This window comes from Oncorhynchus nerka, linkage group LG16 (assembly GCF_034236695.1).
Source record: "Oncorhynchus nerka isolate Pitt River linkage group LG16, Oner_Uvic_2.0, whole genome shotgun sequence".
NCBI lineage: Eukaryota > Metazoa > Chordata > Actinopteri > Salmoniformes > Salmonidae > Oncorhynchus > Oncorhynchus nerka.
The window spans coordinates 9,657,431-9,681,833 of NC_088411.1; the positions used below are offsets into that span (position 1 = coordinate 9,657,431).

General features: G+C 42.9%; 1 long non-coding RNA gene across 1 annotated transcript; it reads right to left on the reverse strand.

Annotated features, from left to right (window-relative positions):
* Positions 1-409: 409 nt before the first annotated feature.
* Positions 410-22,942, reverse strand: LOC135561163 (uncharacterized). The gene is made up of 3 exons (XR_010459262.1): positions 22,805-22,942; positions 865-908; positions 410-464 (listed from the first exon to the last, which is right to left on the reverse strand). It is a non-coding gene; the product is annotated as an uncharacterized LOC135561163 (long non-coding RNA).
* Between the last annotated feature and the right edge of the window lie 1,461 nt (positions 22,943-24,403).

Genomic DNA, 24,403 nt, shown 5'->3' on the forward strand with positions numbered 1-24,403 from the left:
TGGTTGTTGTGGTCTGGTCAGCTGTCTGACAAGACACAAGATTTGTTATGTTTTCATTTATGCTCAAACCTATAGAAAGATCACTGGTTAAGAGGTGTGTGTATTGTTTCTGTGTTTGTGAATGGTAGCTCTTTCTCCTGGGTCTTGTTTGTTCGTCTGTTCTTTGCTTTATAACTCGACCAATCTCACTTTGATATCTGTTTAGTTAGGTACTGTAAGTACATTTTTCGGGAAATGTGTGAACATTGCCCAAATTAGTAAAAACCCAATCTTACTTATGGCCTCAGTTTGGCCTGCAGTGGCCTCAAAATGACATCTTAGACAAGTAAGCCTTGACCTACTAACCTTGAGTGAAATGAAAGAACATTCATTGGTATTGTATTGAGATAAAGATAGACAGACAACTTACCTTCTTCATCCCCATACTACAATGGTCAGACTGCCAGCTCAAAGACAAGTACAACCTGTATGGATTAACATTGACACAGATGTTAATATTAACTCTGTATCTAACAATAAGTACTTTTCTTAGACAGACTAGAGCAGGTGTCCAACATTTCACACATTGAGTTGAACTGGGTCAATGTGGGATTTTCCCTAACCAAGATAACTCTCGCGCTTTGGAGATCCTTTGAACATGAGCTTATAGCTACAGGATTATGTAACCGAGAAGTACAAGGAACCGGATTTTCAGATAGGAAATGTACAGTATATTCTTGTGATTTTTACACGGTACATTTAAATAAATGTTATCCAACATACCCTTCCATGCTCTGTTTCTATACCATGTGTCTACTTTGGCCATAAGTAAGCTATGATTTATTCTAGAAACAGTCCAACGATTATAGAGCTCATTGTAAATACCTCTTTTCCATTGGTTCCATGAAGGTTGCCATTCTTGAGCCATCCTGCACAATACAGAGATACTACTGAAAGTCTTTTAATGTATAGATGATAATGTACAGTTATCCTTTGTGGGCTAATGAGTGTGATCATGTTCATGAAAATGGTCCTATGATTTTCCTGGCTCCTAAGTTGACTTGTAACATAAGAGTAGCCTGCTGTGATTTTCACCATGGGGAGAGGGAAACTTGACTGACTGGGCAGTGGAAGTGCATAATTTTGCCAGGCCTATGTTGTGAGATCAGATAACAGGGCCTTCTCACAAATTATCCCTCAGTTACAGAGCTCACATTAGTGCCCATTAGCCTCACATTATGCCTCTCACTTTCCACTTGAACTGTGTCTTTAACATACAGTGCCTTCAGAAAGTATTCACACCCCTTCACCTTTCGCACATTTGGTTGTGTTACAGCCTGAATTTAAAATGTATTATATTGAGATTTTGTGTAACTAATTTACACACAATAACCCAAAATGTCAGAGGAATTTTGTTTGTAGAACATTTTAGATATTAATAAAGAATGAAGAGCTGAAATGTCTTGAGTCTATAAGTATTTAACTTGTTCGTTATGGCAAGCCTAAAATGTGCTTAACAAATCGCATAAAAAGTTGCATGGACTCATTCAATAATAGTGGTTAACATGATTTTTGATTGAGTACACCATCTCTGTACCCCACACATACAATTATCTATAAGGTCCCTCAATCGAGGAGTGTATTTCAAGCACAGATTCAACCCCAAAGACCAGGGAGGTTTTTGAATGCCTCACAAAGAAGGGCACTGATTGGTAGAAAAAGCAGACACTGAATATTCCTTTGAGCATGGTGAAGTTATTAATTAGGCTTTAGTTGGTGTGTAAATACAGTGGGGCAAAAAAGTATTGAGTCAGCCACCAATTGTGCAAGTTCTCCCACTTAAAAAGATGAGAGGCCTGTAATTGTCATCACAGGTACACTTCAACTATGACAGACAAAATGAGAAAAAAAATCCAGAAAATCACATTGTAGGATTTTTAATGAATTTATTTGCAAATTATGGTGGAAAATAAGTATTTGGTCAATAACAAAAGTTTCTCAACACTTTGTTATATACCCTTTGTTGGCAATGACAGAGGTCAAACGTTTTCTGTAAGTCTTCACAAGGTTTTCACACACTGTTTCTGGTATTTTGGCCCATTCCTCCATGCAGATCTCCTCTAGAGCAGTGATGTTTTGAGGCTGTTGCTGGGCAACACGGACTTTCAACTCCCTTCAACGATTTTCTATGAGGTTGAGATCTGGAGACTGGCTAGGCCACTCCAGGACCTTGAAATGCTTCTTACGAAGCCACTCCTTTGTTGCCCGGGCGGTATGTTTGGGATCATTGTCATGCTGAAAGACCCAGCCACGTTTCATCTTCAATGCCCTTGCTGATGGAAGGAGTTTTTCACTCAAAATCTCACGATACATGGCCCCATTCATTCTTTCCTTTACACGGATCAGTCGTTCTGGTCCCTTTGCAGAAAAACAGCTCCAAAGCCTGATGTTTCCACCCCCATGCTTCACAGTAGGTATGGTGTTCTTTGGATGCAACTCAGCATTCTTTGTCCTCGACGAGTTGAGTTTTTACCAAAAAGTTATATTTTGGTTTCATCTGACCATATGACATTCTCCCAATCTTTTTCTGGATCATCCAAATGCTCTCTAGCAAACTTCAGACGGGTCTGGACATGTACTGGCTTAAGCAGGGGGACACGTCTGGCACTGCAGGATTTGAGTCCCTGGCGGCGTAGTGTGTTACTGATGGTAGGGCTTTGTTACTTTGGTCCCAGCTCTCTGCAGGTCATTCACTAGGTCCCCCCCGTGTGGTTCTGGGATTTTTGCTCACCGTTCCTGTGATCATTTTGACCCCACGGGGTGAGATCTTGCGTGGAGCCCCAGATCGAGGGAGATTATCAGTGGTCTTGTATGTCTTCCATTTCCTAATAATTGCTCCCACAGTTGATTTCTTCAAATCAAGCTGCTTACCTATTGCAGATTCAGTCTTCCCAGCCTGATGCAGGTCTACAATTTTGTTTCTGGTGTCATTTGACAGCTCTTTGGTCTTGGCCATAGTGGAGTTTGGAGTGTGACTGTTTGAGGTTGTGGACAGGTGTCTTATATACTGATAAGTTCAAACAGGTGCCATTAATACAGGTAACGAGTGGAGGACAGAGGAGCCTCTTAAAGAAGAAGTTACAGGTCTGTGAGAGCCAGAAATCTTGCTTGTTTGTAGGTGACCAAATACGTATTTTCCATCATAATTTGCAAATAAATTCATTAAAAATCCTAGTGTGAAAATAAGGAAGCTTGTACAGAATATAAATATTCCAAAACATGCATCTTGTCTGCTACAAGGTAGTTAAGTAATACTTCAAATAAATGTACTTTCTGTCCTAAATACAATGTGTTATATTTGGGGCAAATCCAACACGTCACTGAGTACAGTACCACTCTCCATATTTTCAAGCATTGGGGTGGCTGCATCATGTTATGGGTATGCTTGTCATTGGAAAGAACTAGGTCGTTTCTTAAGATAAAAATAAACTGAATACAAAATTCACAGGCAAAATCCTAGTGGAAAACCTAGTTGTAGCGTTTGCTGTCCTTAAATGTGAAGACTTATATTATCATATCAATTAAACAAATCACGGAATACTAATTAAACTAGGAAGTCGGGTCACCATGGGAAAATGTTGTTCATAGAGTTGCAAATTTTCTCGGCAGATATTTTATTATCTCATCGATTACAGTCTTCTATTAATGTATTATTACCTCACCAGTCTCATTCCTGAATGTCACAAACTATTGGATGTCTGCACGAACCCTGGCATCATATACAGTGGGGAGAACAAGTATTTGATAACCTGCAAAATCGTCAGTGTTTCCTATTTACAAAGCATGTAGAGGTCTGTAATTTTCCAGAAAAAAAATCAACAAAAAAAAAATCACATTGTATGATTTTTCAGTAATTAATTTGCATTTTATTGCATGACATAAGTATTTGATCACCTACCAACCAGTAAGATTTCCAGCACTCACAGACCAGTTAGTTTTTCTTTAAGAAGCCCTCCTGTTCTCCACTCAATACCTGTATTAACTGCACCTGATTGAACTCATTACCTGTATAAAAGACACCTGTCCATACACTCAATCAAACAGACTCCAACCTCTCCACTCTACATGCTTTGTAAGTAGGACAACCTGCAAAAATTGGCAGTGTATCAAATACTTGTTCTCCCCACTGTATATACAGAATATCACAAAAGTGAGTACACCCCTCACATTTTTGTAAATATGAGTATATCTTTTCATGTGACAACACTAGAGAAATGACACTTTGCTACAATGTAAAGTATTGAGTGTACAGCTTGTATAACAGTGTAAATTTGCTGTCCCCTCAAAATAACTCAACACACAGCCATTAATGTCTAAACCGCTGGCAACAAAAGTGAGTACACCCCTAAGTGAAAATGTCCAAATTTGGCCCAATTAGCCATTTAGCCAATTAGTCATTTTCCCTCCCAGACAAGGTTCCCAGACGCACTGTCCCGGATGTATGACACAGAGGAGCGGTCCACGGATCCCGCTCCCATACTTCCGGCTTCTTGCCTGGTGGCACCGGTGATATGGGAGATTGACGCGGACATCGAGAGGGCGTTATGTGCGGAGCCCACTCCCACCCAGTGTCCAGTTGGACGTCTGTTGTCGTGGAAGAATCAGAATTTGTTGGTAACATATGTAAGATGTTTTATATTCATCAAATGTGTGTAAGTTACTTCTCATCAGAATGGTATTTTTGTATAATACTGTGGCGAGGTTGCAGTTATCTGTTCTATGTCAAGACTAAGTTGCATGGGCCGCAGAGAGGGGAGAGGTCAAAGTGCCATCATGTGTAAACATATCTTTTGCTCCACAATGTCTGTATGCCAGTCAGTGTGTCTCTGTGAGTTTGTCCAGGATTGGTTGTATTTAGTATTGGTTGTATCTAAATGACAATTTGATATATATCATAGGGTGGGGGTAATGTCTTGGTACCATTTTGTACCAAGGACGAGATAAGAGCTTTGTTTAGGAGACCAAACTGAACGATAATTTATAGCCAACTCTGTCTTCTTTGGGGATACTCCTCTCTGAAGTAAAGTCTTTGCTAGGGGGTGGATCTTTGCTATAAAGGAACCCATTTGCCATTGTGTTGGGGACTCTCAACTTTTCATTAGAGATACTGAACTGTTGAAAGTCAAAAGGCTATTGCAATGTGGAAGGGGCTCTCAGAGAATTCACTGAGAGACACTGAATTCCATGAGAGTCACATGATTGTGATAGAGCTCATATAATTAAAGATGGACTTTGATAACTAACTGACTTGTGTGTGTGTGGTTTGCTCCCATGATTTGGTAAATAGAGGAAATTTCCACGACACTGTACGTGATGTCCGTGATCGATTGATCTGTTGAGCTCACACGTCACCCTCCTTTGGTCATCCTGGCATCGGTCGGACAGTGCGCCGTCTTAGTGGGATGTAATGGTGGCCCACTTTAGCTAAGGACATGAGGGTGTATGTGTCCTCCTGCTCGGTGTGCGCCCAGTGCAAGGAACCTAGACACAAACCCTGAGAGAAATTACAACCCCTACCCGTTCCACAACGGCCGTGGTCACACCTATCGGTGGATTTCGTGTCGGATCTTCCTCCATCACAAGGAAACACCACGATTCTAGTGTCTGATCGGGGTCCCCAGTTCACATCCAGGGTCTGGAGGGCGTTCTTGGAACGTCTGGGGGTCTCGGTCAGCTTGACCTCAGGGTTTCACCCTGAAAGTAATGGGCAGGTGGAGAGAGTTAACCAGGATGTGGGTAGGTTTCTGCGGTCTTATTGCCAGGACCGGACGGGGGAATGGGCGGCTTTCATCCCCTGAGCAGAGATGGCCCAAAACTCCCTCCGCCACTCCTCTACAAACCTGTCTCCGTTTCCGTGTGTACTAGGTTATCAGCCGGTCCTGGCACCGTGGCATCAGAGCCAGATTGAGGCACCTGCGGTGGATGAATGGTTTCAGCGCGCTTTCATCAAGGATCTCTCTGCACTTTGCCCCGTTCATCTTTCCCTCGATTCTGACTAGACTCCCAGACCCTGCCGCTGAAAAACATCCCCACAGCATGATGCTGCCACAAACATACTTCACCGCAGGGATGGTACCAGGTTTCCTCCAGACGTGACGCCTGGCATTCATGCCAAAGAGTTCAATCTTGGTTTCATCAGACCAGATAATCTTGTTTCTCATGGTCTGAGAGTCATTTAGGTGCCTTTTGGAAAACTCCAAGCGGGCTGTCATGTGCCTTTTACTGATGAGTGGCTTCCGTATGGCCACTACCATAAAGACCTGATTATTGGTATGCTGCAGAGAGGGTTGTCCTTCTGGAAGGCCCTTCTCCCCGATGCTCAGTTTGGACTGGCGGCCAGCTCTAAGAAGAGTCTTGGTGGTTCCAAACTGTGTTCTTGGGGACCTTCAGTGCTGCAGAATTGTTTTGGCACCCTTCCCCAGATCTGTGCCTCAACACAATCCTGTCTCTGAGCTTTACAGACAATTCCTTCGATCTCATTACTTGATTTTCGCTCTGACCTGCACTGCCAATTGTCGAACTTTATGTGGACATGTGTGTGCCTTTCCAAATCATGTCTTATCAATTGAACAAGTGGACTCCAAGTTTTAGAAACATCTCAAGTTTGATCAGTGGAAACAGGATGCACCTGATCTTAATTTCGAGTCTGATAGCAAAGGGTCTGACTACTTGTGTAAATCTTTAGTCAATGGTGATGTAAGAAGTTCAGTGTGGTTTCCAGTGCCCTGTCTCCTCCCAAGAGTCCAATCAGAGCTAAATGAAAGATCCCCTCAACAGCCATCTGCATCTTTAGGCATCACACCACAGCCAGAAGTATTGGGCCTTATCAGTAAAACACACTGATTGTCCACTGTGGGAGTCATTGGCCTAAATCTCTTATTAATGACAAACCAGGGATGGCTGTTTTTCCCCCAAAATATACTATGTTCTACTAAGTCCTAAAAAACTGGAAGAGCTCTGTATGCTTTCAGGGTTTGCGTAAATGCACTTGTGCGTGCATGCGTATGCACATTTTGTGTATGGTTGTGATTATGTGTATGTGTAAGAGCGTACCACTGCCACACTGTAAGACAGAGAGCCCTGTCTGGCTCCTGGACACAGGGGTAGTAAGGGAGGATGGTGTGAAAGTGATAGATTGAGGAGGAGGGCAGATGAACAAATGATACTGCTCTGCCAGAGGCAGCATATGTCACGACTTCCACCGAAGGTGGCACTTCTCCCTGGTCGGGTGGCACTCTGTGGTCGTAGTCACCGGTCTACTAGCTGCCACTGATTCCTTTTACTTTTCTGTTGGTTTTGTCTTGATTGTTTTCACCTGTACCTTTATTTGTTGTTAATTCGTGGCTATTTAAACTTCCAGGGCCCGCCTGCTTTTGTGCTTATTCCTCTCTGTCAGTGGTAGATTTTTGTTTGGCTCATACGTATTTTTGCTGTTCATTATTTTCCCTGGTTTTGGGGGACTTAACTGTTTATTGGTCATTGTGCCTGTTAGTTGGCTAGACCCAGCTCTGCGCCTGACTCCACACCCACCACTCCTAGCTTTCGTGACAGCATAACACTTGCAGACTCCTCGCACTGTTGGTGCTGAACATGTGAGGGAGGATCCAAACCTTTTTTCATCAATAACTCACAAATTGAGGTGTTGCTTTTACCTTCTTCCTTCACTGAGAAAGTCAAAACTTTAGTTTAGAATGTACCCTACATACAAAGTCTCACACAGCGCATTTTTGTTCAGTGCACAGAAGCATCCATACTAAAGGCCATATCACAGCGATATTAGCTTGTGTCTGGTCTGCACCAGAAGAAGAGAAAGCCTTTGCAGAATAACTTGCTGAAAGTACCACCACATGATCAAAATAACACATTTGTGTGCTACTGGCAAAGAGTGTCCTCTGTTGACTGTTCACATACAGTAGCCTCCTTTTGTATCATAGATTGCCTTTGATCCAGCATTATCGTTTAATCTCTCTAACCTTTTGATGGCAGACACATGCACTCGCTCACTCGCAAAAACACATGCACTCGCTCACTCGCTCTCTCCCTCCTGCCTGTACACACTCCCTCACGCACACAAACCAGCAGACACAACCGCAAAGCTTTTGAAGTCTTTCTCTCTATAGAGACTCAGGAAGGCTGGTCTGAATGCTTATTTAACTTCATCCTGTAAGCGTAACATAATTCCTATTATAGAGGCATGGTGGGAATGAACACAAACGTACCATCATCAGCATAGCATCTCATTCTTCTCTTCTTTCCTATTAGCCATGTGAGGAATGTGTATATTAATAAGAATGGTGCAGGATGGGATGGCTGCCGTTTTACAGGCTCCTAACCTTTGTTTTGTTGACATTGAGTTAGAGGTCGTTTTCCTGACAACACACTCAGAGTGCCCTCACCTCCTCCCAATAGGCTGTCTCGTCGTTGTTGGTAATCAAGCCTACTACTGTTGTGTCGTCTGAAAACTTGATGATTGAGTTGGAGGCATGCATGGCCACGCAGTCATGGGTGAACAGGGAGTACAGGAGGGGGCTGAGCACACACCCTTGTGGGGCCCCCCTTGCGGATCAGCGAGTTGGAGGGGGGGGGCTGTCTGGAAGCCCAGGACCCAATTGCACAGGGCGGGGTTGAGACCCTGGTCTTCAAGCTTAATGATGAGCTTGGAGGGTACTATGGTGTTGAATGCTGAGCTGTAGTCAATGAACAGCATTTTTACATAGTTATTCCTCTTGTCCAGATGGGATAGGGCAGTGTACAGTGTGATAGCGATTGCATCATCTGTGGACTTATTGGGGCGGTACGCAAATTGAAGTGGGTCTAGGGTGACAGGTAAGGTGGAGGTGATATGATCCTTGACTAATCTCTCAATGTCACGACTTCTACCGAAGCCGGCACCTCTCATTGTTTGGGCGGTGTTTGGAAAACGAAGTCACCGGCTTTCTAGCCATCGCCGCTCCATTTTATATATATTTGTTTTGTCTTGTTCCATACACACCTGGTTTTCATTCCCCAATCAATCTACATGTATTTAACCCTCTGTTTCCCATCATGTCTTTGTGTGTAATAGTTACATGTTATGTGGTGTTTTATTATGCAACTTTTGTTATGTTCCGTGTTTTGAGTGTGTTTGATTTATGTAGTGCTCTCAATTTTGGAACGAAAATAAAAGTGAGCCTATTAACATTACTCTGCTCTCCTGCACCTGACTTCGCTTCTAGTACACCCCTTGACACTCAAAGCACTTCATGATAACAGAAGTGAGTGCTACGGGGCGATAGTCTATAGTTCAGTTACCTTTGCCTTCTTGGGTACAGGAATAATGGTGGCCATCTTGAAGCATGTAGGGAAAGCAGACTGGGATAGGGAGATATTGAATATGTCTGTAAACACACCAGCCAGCTGGTCTGAGCATGCTTTTTGAATGTGGCTAGGGATGCCGTCTGGGCCGGCAGCCTTGCGAGTGTTAACACGTTTAAATGTCTTACTCACGTTGGCCACAGAGAAGGAGAGCCCACACTCCTTGGTAGCGGGCCGTGTCAGTGGCACTGTATTATCCATAAAGCAGGCAGAGAAGGTGTTTAGTTTGTCTGGAAGCAAGACGTCGGTGTCCATGACATGGCTGGTTTTCTTTTTGTAGTCCGTGATTGTGTCTGAGCCGTTGAATTGTGACTCCACTTTGTCTCTATACGGACATTTCTCTTGTTTGAATGGCTTGCGGAGGGAATAACTACACTGTTTGTATTGGTCCATATTCCCATCAACTTTCCATCATTAAATGCGGTGGTTCGCGCTTTCAGTTTTGCGCAAATGCCCCCATCTATCCATGGTTTCTGGTTAGGGTAGCTTTTAATAGTCACAGTGGGTACAATATCTCCAATGCACATCCTTATAAACTCACTCACCAAATCAGCGTATAAATCAATATTATTCTCTGAGGCTATCCACAACATGTCCGGACGACTGTGTGATCACGCTCTATGTCGCCGATGTGAGGAAGACCTTTAAGCAGGTCAACATTCACAAGGCCGCAGGGCCAAATGTATTCTCAGGACATGTACTCAGAAAATGCGCTGACCAACTGGCAAGTGTCTTCACTGACATTTCAAAACTGTCCCTGACTGAGTCTGTAATACCAACATGTTTCAAGCAGACCACCACTGTACCTGTGCCCAAGAACAGTAAGGTAACCTACCTAAATGACTACCAACCCGTAGCACTCACGTTTGTAGCCATGAAGTGCTTTGAAAGACTGGCCATGGCTCACATCAACACCATTATCCTATTAACCCTAGACCCACTCCAATTTGCATACCGCCCCAACAGATCCACAGATGACGCAATCTCTATTGCACTCCACACTGCACTTTCCCACCTGAACAAAAGGGACACCTACGTGAGAATGCTATTCATTGACAACAGCAGTTTTATGAAAAATACCTACAAATATTATAAATAAAAGTAACAAATAATTAAAGAGCAGTAGTAAAATAACAATAGCAAAGCTGTATACAGTGTAACGGCTGTTGGTGGAAGAAGGTGAGGACCAAGGTGCAGCGTGGTACGTGTTCATATTATTTATTCGAAACTGAACACTCAAATGCAAACCAACAAAGAGAACAACCGAAACAGTTCTGTCTGGTGCAGACAGAAAGCAACTACCCACAAACCTCATGTGGGCAAGAGCTACCTAAGTATGGTTTTCAATCAGAGACAACGATAGACAGCTGTCCCTGATTGAGAACCATACCCGGCCAAAAACAAAGTAATGCAAAAACATAGAAAAAGGAACATTGAATGCCCACCCTAGTCACACCCTGGCCTAACCAAAATAGAGAATAAAAGCCTCTCTATGGCCAGGGCGTAACATACAGGGTGTACCGGTACAAAGTCAATGTGTGGGGGCACCGGTTAGTCGAGGTAATATATACATGTAGGTAGAGTTATTAAAGTGACTATGCATAGATAATAAACAGAGAGTAGCAGCAACATTAAAAGGGGGCAATACAAATAGTCTGGGTAGCCATTTGATTATGGCTTGTTGGTAGAAGCTGTTTAGAAGCCTCTTGGACCTAGACTGGGCGCTCCGATACCGCTTGCCATGCGATAGCAGAGAGAACAGTCTATGACTAGGGTTGCTGAAGTCTTTGACAATTTGTATGGCTTTCCTCTGACACCGCCTGGTGTAGAGTTCCTGGATGGTAGGAAGCTTGGCCCCACTGATGTACTGGGCCGTTCGCACTACCCTCTGTAGTGCCTGAAAGAGATCGATGGAGGAATGAAACTCCCTGCCAGATGCAGCATGACACGTGCAAACTCCTAGCACTGAACATGTGAGGGAGGTTCCAATTCTTTTCAGTAGTAGCCTAGAGGTTAGAGAGGCAGACCAGCAGTCGGAATTGAACTGGCAGCTGGAAGGCTGCTCGTCTCTTATCCAATGTACCATCTCCTGCCATTGTACCCTTAAGCAATGCATTTAACCCCTTACAATTGCTCTCCATCTAGGGGTGCTGCAGTGCTTCTGACCCTGTGCCTCTTAAAGTGTGTGTGCATGTATGTTTATGTGTGTGCGTGTGTGTGTGTGCGTGTGTGTGTGTTGTTGGGAAAGGCAGAAGACACATTTCTGTTGTAACCAATGGACAATAAAGTTGTATTCTATGCTATGCTATCGAGTTGTTGCTTTTACCATCTTCCTTCACTGACACAGTCAATATTTTAGAATCTACCCTACTTAGCCTCATACCGTCTTTCTTTTCAGTGCACAGAAACATCCCATACTAAAAGGCCAAATCACAGCACCAGTAGCTTTGGTCTGCTCTACACCAGGAAAAGTGAAAGACTGTGCAGAATAACCTAGCTGAACGTAAGGCAGCACGATCAAAATGAATACATAGTAGGAGTACTGGTAACAGTGGCGTGTATTCATGGATGCCAATGGAAGCCAGGCTTCCCCCAAAATGTGTAATTATTATTCCTTTTAAATAAAATAATGCATATTTGGACTCAATCTGCAAGTGGCTGAGTGCATCTCACTGGAGAAAGCATCAAAGTGAGCAAAACAGCACCCCTCTGTCTCTGTATTTAGAGCCCACCTAACTGATTCTGTCTGGTCAGAAAGAATATGAGATTGTTGCCAACCGTTGAATTGAATTAAATAGCAATGGAAGCAAGTGAGCATTTGGCCTATTTTCTTATATAAAGGAATAATCAATCAATGTTGAGCTAAACTGAGTGAGCTCAACCGTGAATGGTCCTGGCGCACCAGGACCATTCACGGTTGAGGGACCATTCATTGGCTTCACGCCAATCACATCACATCAAAAGCAAAACGTAATTGACAGAAAAAAATGTAATTGTTGCATCTCATTGTGTCGTTACCCTCCGGTGGCTAGCTAGCTAAAATCGTCCCTTGCCTAAATTAGCCATGGATGGACACACACACACACACACACACACACACACAGACAGAGCGAGAGAGAGTACCATGGACAGCCACATGATATTTAGCTTACGTTGATTGGACTAAATCGTTTTTGATATCTTTAAGTTGTCACTGTATTAGCATTCACCTGCAGCCAGGTGGTTTATTTGGGATGGGGCCTTATGACACTGACAGAGCTGGTCTGTACTAAATGGATAACACTAGCCCACTGTTTGTGACAGACAAATTGATATTTTGTGCTTTATAAATAAAATACATTAATATTGTGTGTGTCCATACAGTATGTTGACTGCATAACACACCATAATGTACACTACCGTTGAAAGGTTTGGGGTCACTTAGAAATTGGGGTCACAGTGCAAAATGGCTCTAACCAAAATAGAAAGAGGAGTGGGAGGCCCCGGTGCACAACTGAGCAAGAGGACAAGTATATTAGTGTCTAGTTTGAGAAACAGACACCTCACAAGTCCTCAACTGGCAGCTTCATTAAATAGTACCCGCAAAACACCAGTCTCAACAACAGCAGTGAAGAGGCAACTCCGGGATGCTAGCCCCCCTCCGAGGATATGTATAACTTAATATTATGTCTCCAGAGAAACCCGTATTGACATTTTTGGATTTGCCCTAGAGTAACTACTTTTCGGAGAATTACACACCAATACAGATCTCTATGTATGTTCAGATGGTGTCTGGGTTCTGTATTGCAGTTCTATCAAGTACACCTTTGGCAGATTTTATATGCAAAAACATATAATTAATTTGGGTTTTGCAGACAGTAATACGATATATGGTATTGAAAAGTACAATCTCAGGCAAATACATGGGGTGCTATTGTCACGTTCACCGTCTTAACTCCCTGTCATAAATGAGCCAATGTGCAGCGTGCATGTAATTCCACATCTTTTAATAAAGTGAAACTTTCACACAAAAAAACAGGTAAACAGATACCGACCATGACGCACACAAACACACACAGTAAAATAAATAATTACCCACAAACACAGGTGGGAAAAAGGCTACCTAAGTATGATTCCCAATCAGAGACAATGATAGACAGCTGCCTCTGATTGGGAACCATACCCGGCCAAAAACAAAGAAATAGAAAACATGCCCACCCAAGTCACACCCTGACCTAACCAAATAGAGAAATAAAACGGCTCTCTCAGTTCAGGGCGTGACAGCTATATTTCAGCAGACGATCTGTCTATCTGGTCAAAATCACTGATACAGGTCCCTCTCCACCATATGGTGATATGGATACATTGTAATTATGTCTCCTAGATCTCCATGTCCTTTTTATCAAATTTCTATAAGCAGACTTACTGTGGTTGTTTTTGGCTGGGGTTAAAATGACCCAAGTCGGTTAAGGCTCCTGCAGCTTCAAAACATATTTTCCATCCATTTATCTCCTCTCTCCCACAGCCCCTCTATACTGCTTTGGTACTATAGCTCAGTTGTTGGCTCTTGGCGATTACACTTATTGCGATAGGCAGAACAACCCAATCATAACACTGCAAGGGTTTCAAGGAATCATCCTCTTATTTATTCCCAGAAACAGTTTGGATAGACAGGCAGTGTCTACTCCAATTGTTTTTGTTAAGTGAGGAGATTTATAGTTTAGGGCAATGACACACTTAGAGACCTGCATTTTGAGTGCACCCCACTGTTTTTGCACTTTTCATTCAGTTGAAGTAACTCAATTTCCAGGTAAATCACTCAAGAGGGACTTCAAAATTGGACGTGCCTTGATTTGAAGGGAAATGCCTTCAAATCAAATCAAATTGTATTGGTCACATACACATGGTTAGCAGATGTTAATGCGAGTGTAGCGAAAATCATGTGCTTCCAGTTCCGACAGTGCAGTAATATCTAACAAGTAATCTGAACAATTCCCCAAAAACTACTTAATACACACAAATCTAAAAAAGGGGTTAATGAGAATATGTACATATGAATATATGGATGAGCGATGGCCGAGGGGCATAGGCAAGGTACAATAAAATACAATATATACATATGATACGAGTAATGTAAGATATGTAAACATTATTAAAGTGGTGTTATTTAAAGTGTCATTGTTTAAAGTGACAAGTGATCCATTTGTTAAAGTGGCCAGTGATTGGGTATCCATGTAGGCGGCAGCCTCCGAGTTAGTGATTGCTGTTTAGCAGTCTGATGGCCTTGAGATAGAAGCTGTTCTTCAGTCACTCGGTCCCAGCTTTGATGCACCTGTACTGACCTCACCTTCTGGATGGTAGCGGTGTGAACAGGCAGTAGCTCAGGTGGTTGTTGTCTTTGATGATCTTTTTTGCCTTCCTGTGACATTGTCTGCTATAGGTGTCCTGGAGGGCAGGTATTTTGCCCCCAGTGATGTGTTGTGCAGTGATGTGGAGTGCCTTGCGGTTGAGGGTGGAGCAGTTGCCGTACCAGGCTGTGATACAGCCCGACAGGATGCTCTCGATTGTGGATCTGTAAAAGTTAGTTAGGGTTTTGGGTGACAAGCCAAATTTCTTCAGCCTCCTGAGTTTGAAAAGGCGCTGTTGCGCCTTCTTCGCCACACTGTCTGTGTGTGTGGACCATTTTAGTTTGTCGTTGATGTGTACGCCGAGGAATTTAAAATGTTCCACTTTCTCCACTGCTGTCCCTTCAATGTGGATAGGGGGGTGCTCCCTCTGATCATGTCCTTTGTTTTGTTGACATTGAGTGTTTTCCTGACACCACACTCCGAATGCCCTCACCTCCTGTAGGCTGTCTCGTCGTTGTTGGTAATCAAGCCTACTACTGTTGTGTCATCTGCAAACTCGATGATTGAGTTGGAGGTGTGCATGGCCACCCAGTCATGGGTGAACAGGGAGTACAGGAGGGGGCTGAGCACGCACCCTTGTGGGGCCCCAGTGTTGAAGGTCAGCGAGGTGGAGATGTTTCCTACCTTCACCACCTGGGGGCGGGCCGTCAGAAAGTCCAGGACCCAATTGCACAGGGCGAGGTTGCGGCCCAGGGCCTCCAGCTTGATGATGAGCTTGGAGGGTACTATGGTGTTGAATGCTGAGCTGTAGTCAATTAACAGCAAAACCGTCCACTAGGGGGCAACAGTGAGCGCTCTTACCATCAAGTAGGCGTGGATTTTGCTAGGGTATTGTGGACGGGGTTTGTATGATAGGCATAATCCCACGACTCTGGATCAGAAGGTTGCATGTTTAATCCCAGTGATGGACACTTCTAGAAAATAAAAATAAAAAACCTTAACCCTTAATTTAACCATTCGGAATGAGTGCCTAAACTTCATGTTTTAACCCTATCCAAAACCCTAACCATTAACCTTCTAAGTGTTAAGTTTGGAAATTTGACATTTTTTAGAAACAGTACGATACTGAGCAGTAGAAATCAACCCAGAGTGTCAAAAACACACACTTTTGATGTTTGGAGAAACATAGACAAACGTCTAATTCTGCATTGAGACTGAGAGCTTGTTGCAATTTCTCTGTGTCATGTTGGCCTTCTAAAGTGTCGTGTTGGCCTTCTAAAGTGTCTTCGTTCTCTCTTTTCTCTGCCGGCACACTAATTTGCATGTTGCCTTTGCAGAAACTTCTGTTAGTGTTGCACACTTTAAAACTGATCAATGGACAAATAACAGTGAGTCACTTGTTTTTTGTTGTTGTTATTGTCTAGTAGTGATTGAGTCGTTTCGCATATGGTCACATAGATAAGAAATCACTATGGATTGATTAAAGGATTACAGTGGGTAAACCCTCAAAATTACTGGTACAAAATTATGTGACATGTGCGTAAGTACATGCGTGATCAGTTGCCTATTTAAGTTCCATTCAGAGTCAGTGTGTGTGTTTCCTCAAGCTGTTGAGGTGTTGGAAACGGATACACACCCCCATTGACACTGGCAGTAGCATGAATGAATCAGAGTGTGTGATGATATCGTGTGCGCGCATGTGTGTGTGTGTAGCGGGAGCTGGTCATGGATGGATTGGCACTCCCCTCCAGAAGCGAACAGGAACGTAGGACGATCTGGGCTGGTGACCATTTCCAGGGCTGCAGCCTTGTGCCAAGTTAATAGCTGCCTTCAATCTCTATCCACACGTTCTCTGTGCTCCAAAGGCGGAGTGTGAAAAAATTGCTTGGGCGCTGGGCCCAAGAGAAAATAAACCACCTACAATCATTATAGAGCCTAAAATAGCCCCAAATTGGAAAGAGCGACAGCATGTCGGAACAATATGGAGTTAATACACGTGTCAGAATCATCAACACGTTTGTTGTGTTTACCAGCGTGGTTAGTCTGCCCAGCAACAGACAATCACAATCAGGCTGCAGATGGACACCACCACTGTCCACTGGTCCCATTGGGAGTCAATGATCAGGCTATATTCTGCATCCTGCTTAGAGAGTTTTGTGGTTTCAATGAAATAGCATATGGAAACTTCCAGGATGGTGATGATTCACCTGTGTTCTGCAGAAGCATTGAAATGTAATGCATTTTTTTCCGAATAGACTGCTACTGTGACATCACAGGAGGCTGCTGAGGGGAAGACCGCTCATAATAATGTCAGGAACGTTCCACTGACGTTCCACGTTCCACTGATTCTGCTCCAGCCATTACCATGAACCCGTCCTCCCCAATTAAGGTGCCTCCATCCTCCTGTGTGTGAAGTGACTATAATGAGAATTTCCGTGCCTAGTAATTTTCTCTGTTCTACTGAAATCGTTAACTGCTGCTAATCCTTTAGTAGGACAGCCTTAATAGTGGAATTTCAGTTGTAAAATTAAGCATTTTGACATACACCCTAAGGAGGGAGTTCTAAATGTTTAGACACAAGTATGAAATGCTGTGACAAAACACGTCTATTTTGGGCCTGTGTTCCCCACCAAACAATGTCTCATAGAAGCTTCAATCCTGTAAAACACCTCTTAGAACCTCACCCCTCCTTCCACCTCCCAATAAGGACATTTTGAAGTATTTGCTCCATGTGTGAGTCACAATTCCTCTATCTAATATAAAAAAAAACTCCTGATATTTTTAGCATGCATCTTTCTTTATGCCTCGGGGCTTGGCGATTAAAATGTTGCGCTGTTCAAGTCCACCCAGACAAGTCCAAATTCGAAAGCCTAATACATTCACACTTCCACCCAGGCTGCATACCAATCACATCTATAACGAGCGTATGCGTTAGTGAGTGATGCCAATGTCTGTACGCTTTCGCATTGTATGGATTGATTGGAATGTTGTTTTCTGTTTTTTGCGCTAAGCTTGTATTATTTATGCCACCAGTCTATGCCTGCTCACTATAGACATTAATGACTCATGTTAGGAGCCCCTCGCAAATGTGTGGTGTTGACTCACCAACCTCTTGGATATGCCAGTGTTCTCATTATACGCATAATCTAGTACCTTACACTCTGACACAATTACCTATAATTGGTTGCTGTAGGTGTTGGAAAGGTAGGTCAAGGCCATGGATACACCGACGCAACATCCACGGCCATGGAAGCACCAACGCAAAAAGATCACATTCAAATACAATGTCATTGCAAACGGCCAAACGTTTCACGTCGTATCCTTCTTTGCAAAAACCTTCGATGCAACTGGCTTGTTGTCGGTTGGTCTTTCGGATAGTGCTGTTGTGTTGTGGTCACTCAGATAATCTGGCTGTGTTGTGGTAAACCATGCATTGTGCGTCGTGTTGCTGTAACTATATGTGATTGTGTTGTGAATGCTCGGTGCCAGTGTTACAGAGATGTGTTACGTTAGAGGACCCATGTTATTTCTGAGTGGTGACAAAGGCCAAGCACTGAGCAAACAGTTGTGTCACAGACCTCTCAGATACTGTAACCCAATTTAAGGGGAGGCTGAATGGACACTGTGTGTGTATGTATGTATGTATATGTGTGTGTGTGTGTATGTATATGTATGTGTGTGTGTACAACTGGACATTTTCCACAACAGACACACTGTAAAAAAGATACCATAACCAATCGCTTAATCAGTTTTATTCTGTGAGTTGAGTGGACTTTAAATGGACAAGAACTTGAGCTAATGTGCTAAAGTTTGTTCACTCAACAAACTCTGCTCGAAGTGAGCTGAATTTTAAAAAGCTTGCTTAGTAAAATTACAAATTCATGTTTGCTTTTGGAAAGCAGCACTGTATGTTGGTTCAGTTAAAATGCCCAAATGTTGAGCAAACTCACAATTCTATTTGTATTCTTTGTAGTTGTTAACATACCACCACATTCAGAGGCTGGCACTAAGACAGCATTTGCATGAGCTGTATTCCGCAATAAGCAGAACTCACCCAGAGGCGGCGCTTCAAGTAGCCGGAGACAATAATGCAGGGAAACTTAAATCCATTTTACCAAATGTCCATCAGCATGTTAAATGTGCAACCAGAGGAAAAGGAACTCTGTACCACCTATACTCCACACACAGAGATGCACACAAAGCTCTCCCTCACCCTCCATTTAGCAAATCTGACCATAATTCTATCCTCCTGATTCCTGTTGACAAGCAAAAATGAAAGCAGAAAGCAGATGCTAAGCTACAGGACTGTTTTGTTAGCAGACTGGAATATGTTCCGGGATTCCTTCGATGGCATTGAGGAGTACACCACATCAGTCATTGGCTTCATCAATAAGTGCATCGATGATGTCGTCCCCACAGTGACCGTACGTGCATACCCCAACCAGAAGCCATGGATTACAGGCAGTATCCGCACTGAGCTAAAGGCTAGAGCTGTCGTTTTGAAGGAGCAGGACTCTAACCCGGAAGCTTATAAGAAATCCCGCTATGCCCTGCCATCAAACAGCAAAGCGTCAATACAGAACTAAGATAGAATTGTACTACATCGGCTCGGACGCTCGTCGGATGTGGCAGGGCTTGCAAATCATTACAGAGTACAAAGGGAAGCACAGCCGAGAGCTGCCCAGTGACATGAGCCTACCAGACGAGCAAAACTACTTCTATGCTCGCTTCGAGGCAATTAACACTGAAATATGCATGAGAGCATCAGCTATTACGGAAGACTGATCACGCTTTCCGCAGCCGATGTAAGACCTTTAAACAGGTCAATATTCACAAGGCCGTAGGCCCAGACGGATTACCACGACGTGTACTGCGAGCATGCGCTGACCAACTGGCAAGTGTCTTCACTGACATTTTCAATCTTTCCCTGTCTGTAATACCAACATGTTTTAAGCAGACCACCATTGTCCCTGTGCCCAAGAACACTAAGGTAACCTGCCTAAATGACTACTGACCCATAGCACTAACGTCTGTAGCCATGAAGTGCTTTGAAAGGCTGGTAATGGCTCACATCAACACCATTATTCCAGAAAACTTAGACCCACTCAATTTGCATACCACCCCAACAGATCCACAGATGATGCAATCTCTTTTGCACTCCACACTGCCCTTTCCCCCCTGGACAAAAGGAATACCTACGTGAGAATGCTATTCATTGACTACAGCTCAGCGGTCAACACCCTAGTGCCCTCAAAGGTCATCAATAAGCTAAGGACCCTGGGACTAAACCCCTCCCTCTGCTACTGCATCCTGGACTCCCTGACAGGCTGCCCCCAGGTGGTAAGGGTAGGTAACAATACATCCACCACGCTGATCCTCAACACTGGAGCTCCCCAGGAGTGCTCAGTCCCCTCCTGTACTCCCTGTTCACCCACGACTGCATGGCCAGGCACGACTCCAACACCATCATTAAAATTGCCGATGAAACAACAGTGTTAGGCCTGATCACCGACAACGACGAGACAGGGAGGAGGTCAGAGACCTGGCCGTGTGGTGCCAGGACAACAACCTCTCTTTCAATGTGATCAAGACAAAGGTGATGATTGTGGACTATAGGAAAAAGAGCACCGATCACTCCCCCATTCTCATCGACGGGGCTGTAGTAGATCAGATTGAGAGCTTCAAGTTCCTTGAGGTCCACATCACCAACAAACTAACATAGTCCAAGCACACCAAGACAGTCATGAAGAGGGCACGATAAAACCTATTCCCTTCTCAGGAGACTGAAAAGATTTGGCATGGGTCCTCAGATCCTCAAAAGGTTCTACAGCTACACCATCGAGAGCATCATGATTGGTTGCGTCACTGTCTGGTATGTCAACTGCTCGACCTCCGACCGCAAGGCACCACAGAGGGTAGTGCGAACAGCCCAGTACATCATTGGAGCCAAGCTTCCTGCCATCCAGGACCTCTATACCAGGCGGTGTCAGTGGAAGGCCCTAAATATTGTCAAAAACTCCAGCCACCCTAGTCATACACTATTCTCTCTGCTACAGCACGGCAAGCAGTTCCAGAGCGCCAAGTCTAGGTCCAAGAGGCATCTAAACAACTTCAACCCCCAAGCCATAAGACTCCTGAAGATCTAGTCAAATGGCTACCCAGACTTGTTACTTTTATATCTTATTCTTATCCCCAAAAAATGTAAACTGCGTTGTTGGTTAGGGGCTCGTAAGTAAGTAATTCACTGTAAGTTGTACACCTGAGAATCCATAAGAAATGTGTATTTGTTATATTCGCTATGTAGCCCTTATTGTTGTGTGTTCATTTTAACTCACCTTATATGTCCATTTGAATTGGCCTTTACAATTGTACGTTGAATCAACAAACTCTGCTCAAAGTGAGCGGAATTTGAACATGCTATTTGAGTAAAATTACAAATGTATGTTCTCTCAAAACCACGCCCATCACGATCATATTTCCAAGCATGCTCTACTGCAAGTTGATTTTCAGAATTGTTTGTTTCAATACCTGTGTTTTTGCATGTACATTGATTGGTTGATTAATCTTATGCTACACAAACATAAATAACATACCCTTTTCTAAACTAATCCAATCTGTTAGTGTTTGGACTTTTTGCACCTGTTACTGAGACGGTTGTTCCAGTTTATGTGATTTAGGTAGTCTCAATAATAAATCTTCCCTATCCGGCAATCATTCTCAATGCTGGTTGGAAGTGATTAAAAGTTCAAATTTTTAGAATATCTCACTCTGGCTAGATTCAAATAGGAATTCCGGGTGTGTTATCCACTGTAGAGGAAATGTCCTTTCCTTTCAGACTGATTTCACAGTATCACCAAATGGAAAAATATACTAGCTCTTTCTAATTTGTTTTTATGTGATTTTTTCCCATGGTCCGTCTTCCTAGATATTTACCTTCCTGGTAGGTCTGCTAATTTGAAGTGAAACCCGCAAGGAGCATAGATAGCCAGGAAAAGAGAACAGTTTAATAAATAAACGGAAAAAGTACAATAATGATGCTTATACTGTATGCTAGATAAAGACTGCACACATATTGCCCACAGAAACGTCCCTTATTTACATATAATTTATATGTTTGGTTGTAGGCCCCCTCTTTCAACAACATTTCTGTGTACTCTGTAGGTTTTCACAAGTCTGTCAATAGGGAAAGCTTTGGGACACAACACTGGGAGTCTGTGTAATGGTTGGACTCCCTGAGTTGTGCATGGATCTGGTGGGTGGCAACGGAAAATAACCTTACCCCGATATGGCGGCTTAACAAAAAAAAAAGTTTCCCGTCAACAAAGATATATGTATAAACTCTAGGAACTCTACTTACCAGACAAAAAGTGAAATGTGTCCCTCGCTATCAAATACACGTCTGAATCCAATTTGCCCGAAACACCATATTTTAGCGCTAGATTTATTGGTGGGAGGTCTCGTGTGAAATGGCAGACCGCTGTCAAACTCAGCAGGATTATTTAATTAATTTTAGAATAAGACTGTAACGTAACAAAATGTGGAAAAAGTCAAGGGGTCTGAATATTTTCCCAAGGTACTGTACATCGCATATGTGTTTTCTCAGCACATTCGAGATATGAAGCTATATGGATTCCACAAATGTTTCTCTTGGCTGAGGTGCATATGCGGATCTTCATATGCTTTTCGATATGCTGAAAATAAGGAGAATTTCTGATGCATTTCTGAGTTTTCAGCACATGCTCAATTATTTGACAAATATCAATTCCATATTTTTCTTTCATGCAACAGATATAATATAAGTGGGTGCACACGCATCAGGTTCGTGTCGTCAATTTATCTCACCTCAGATATATCCCTGGACTCATACAGTAGCAGTGAGATTTTTGAGGTCCGGATTGGATACACTTAGAAACTGTCCCATTAATCCATTAAGGAGAATATTGTTGCTGCGTATATGAAATTACGGACATGCATATCTGGAACATGTCTGCTCCTTATATCTTATAAAATATCTGATATTCGGAAATACATAAATATATCCAATAACCTAAAACACATGTCCAAGCTACACTGGAGTTGCTTACCAAGAAGACAGTGAATGTTGTGGCAGTGTCATGACTTGTTCGGGCGGTGTTCGGCGATAGATGTCACCGGCTTTCTAGCCATCACCGCTCCATTTTCCATATATCCATTTGCCTTGTCTTGTTTCCATACACACCTGGTTTTCATTTCCCCAATCAATCTACTTGTATTTAACCCTCTGTTTCCCATCATGTTTTGTGTGTAATTGTTTCATTGTTAAGTGGTGTGAGTTTACGCGCTTTACTTTTATGTTCCATTTTTTGAGTGCGTTTGATTTATGTAGTGCTCTCGTTTTTGGAACTATAATAAAAGTGCGCCTGTTCATTATACTCTGCTCTCCTGCACCTGACTTCGCCTCCAATATACCATTGACAGGAGGAGCTACATTTTTGACTTAAATCAACTTGAAAATCTATGGCAAGACCTGAAAATGGTTGCCTAGCAATGACCTAGAGGCGAAAGAAACGTACACCTATTTAGGCGAGTTGCTGGCTAGCGGAGTGGAACACTTAAAAAATAAAGGAGAGCCGCACACTCTAGGAGGGCAGATGAAAAAATATTTATGTCCAATGTTTCGACAGACAAGCTGTCTTCATCAGGGTATAATGACAAACACTGCGGGATGACTCATTTATATAGTGTCAAGAGACACACACAGGTGTCTGTAATCATGGCCGGGTGTGGCCTGATATCATTGGTTAATTCTCATATATTAAAAGAGCATACAAAAAACATAAATGGATAGCGTACGATCATAGATACAATTTGACTGCATAAGCCTAAATATTTACATTAGCAAAATCACAATAATGGCTTCAGATCAAAGTCTACGTTGAGACCGAAGGTAGCAAGGGTCTTTAAATTAAAGATCCAGGCAGCCTCTTGTTTTAACAATAAATTGTCGAGGTCACCCCCTCTCCTAGGGAGGGTGACATGTTCGATGCCAATATAACGTAGAGATGAAATCGTGTGGTTTTCTTCCAAAAAGTGGGCCGCAACTGGGTAAGTCTGAGTTTTTGCACCAAATGGTGCTACGTTGCTCCGAGACACCTACTTTTAATTTGCACTTTGTTTTACCCACATAATTTTTTACCACAAGGACAAGTTATAAGATAAGTAACTGCCGTAGTGGAGCACGTGATAACACCTTTGATTGGGATCTGTTTCCCTGTTTGGTTGTGTTTGAAGGATCTACATTTATAAGTGCCATTGCATTGAGCACAGCCATTACATTTGTAGTTTCCATCCAGTAGGTGCACAAATAGACATTGTACTTACTTATAAGCTCTTCAATACTTACCTTTGGGTTAAAGGGGAATGCTATATCATTACATTTTATTATTTTGTATTTACTAATTAAATATGTAGCACCTACTTGCTTGTTTCCTAGGAAGTATGTTTGGTACTAAATTGTTACCATGTATTTACTTTTTGTTCCTAGGTATTTACCTTGTTAATATCTAGTAATTACCAGGCTGCTAAATCCAAAGACTCACACACCTTACAACACCTTACAACACCTTACAACACACAACTGCTGGCATTCCACCACTGCACTATACTATCTATGTATTACCAAGTATGTTTACATAACAGTTCAA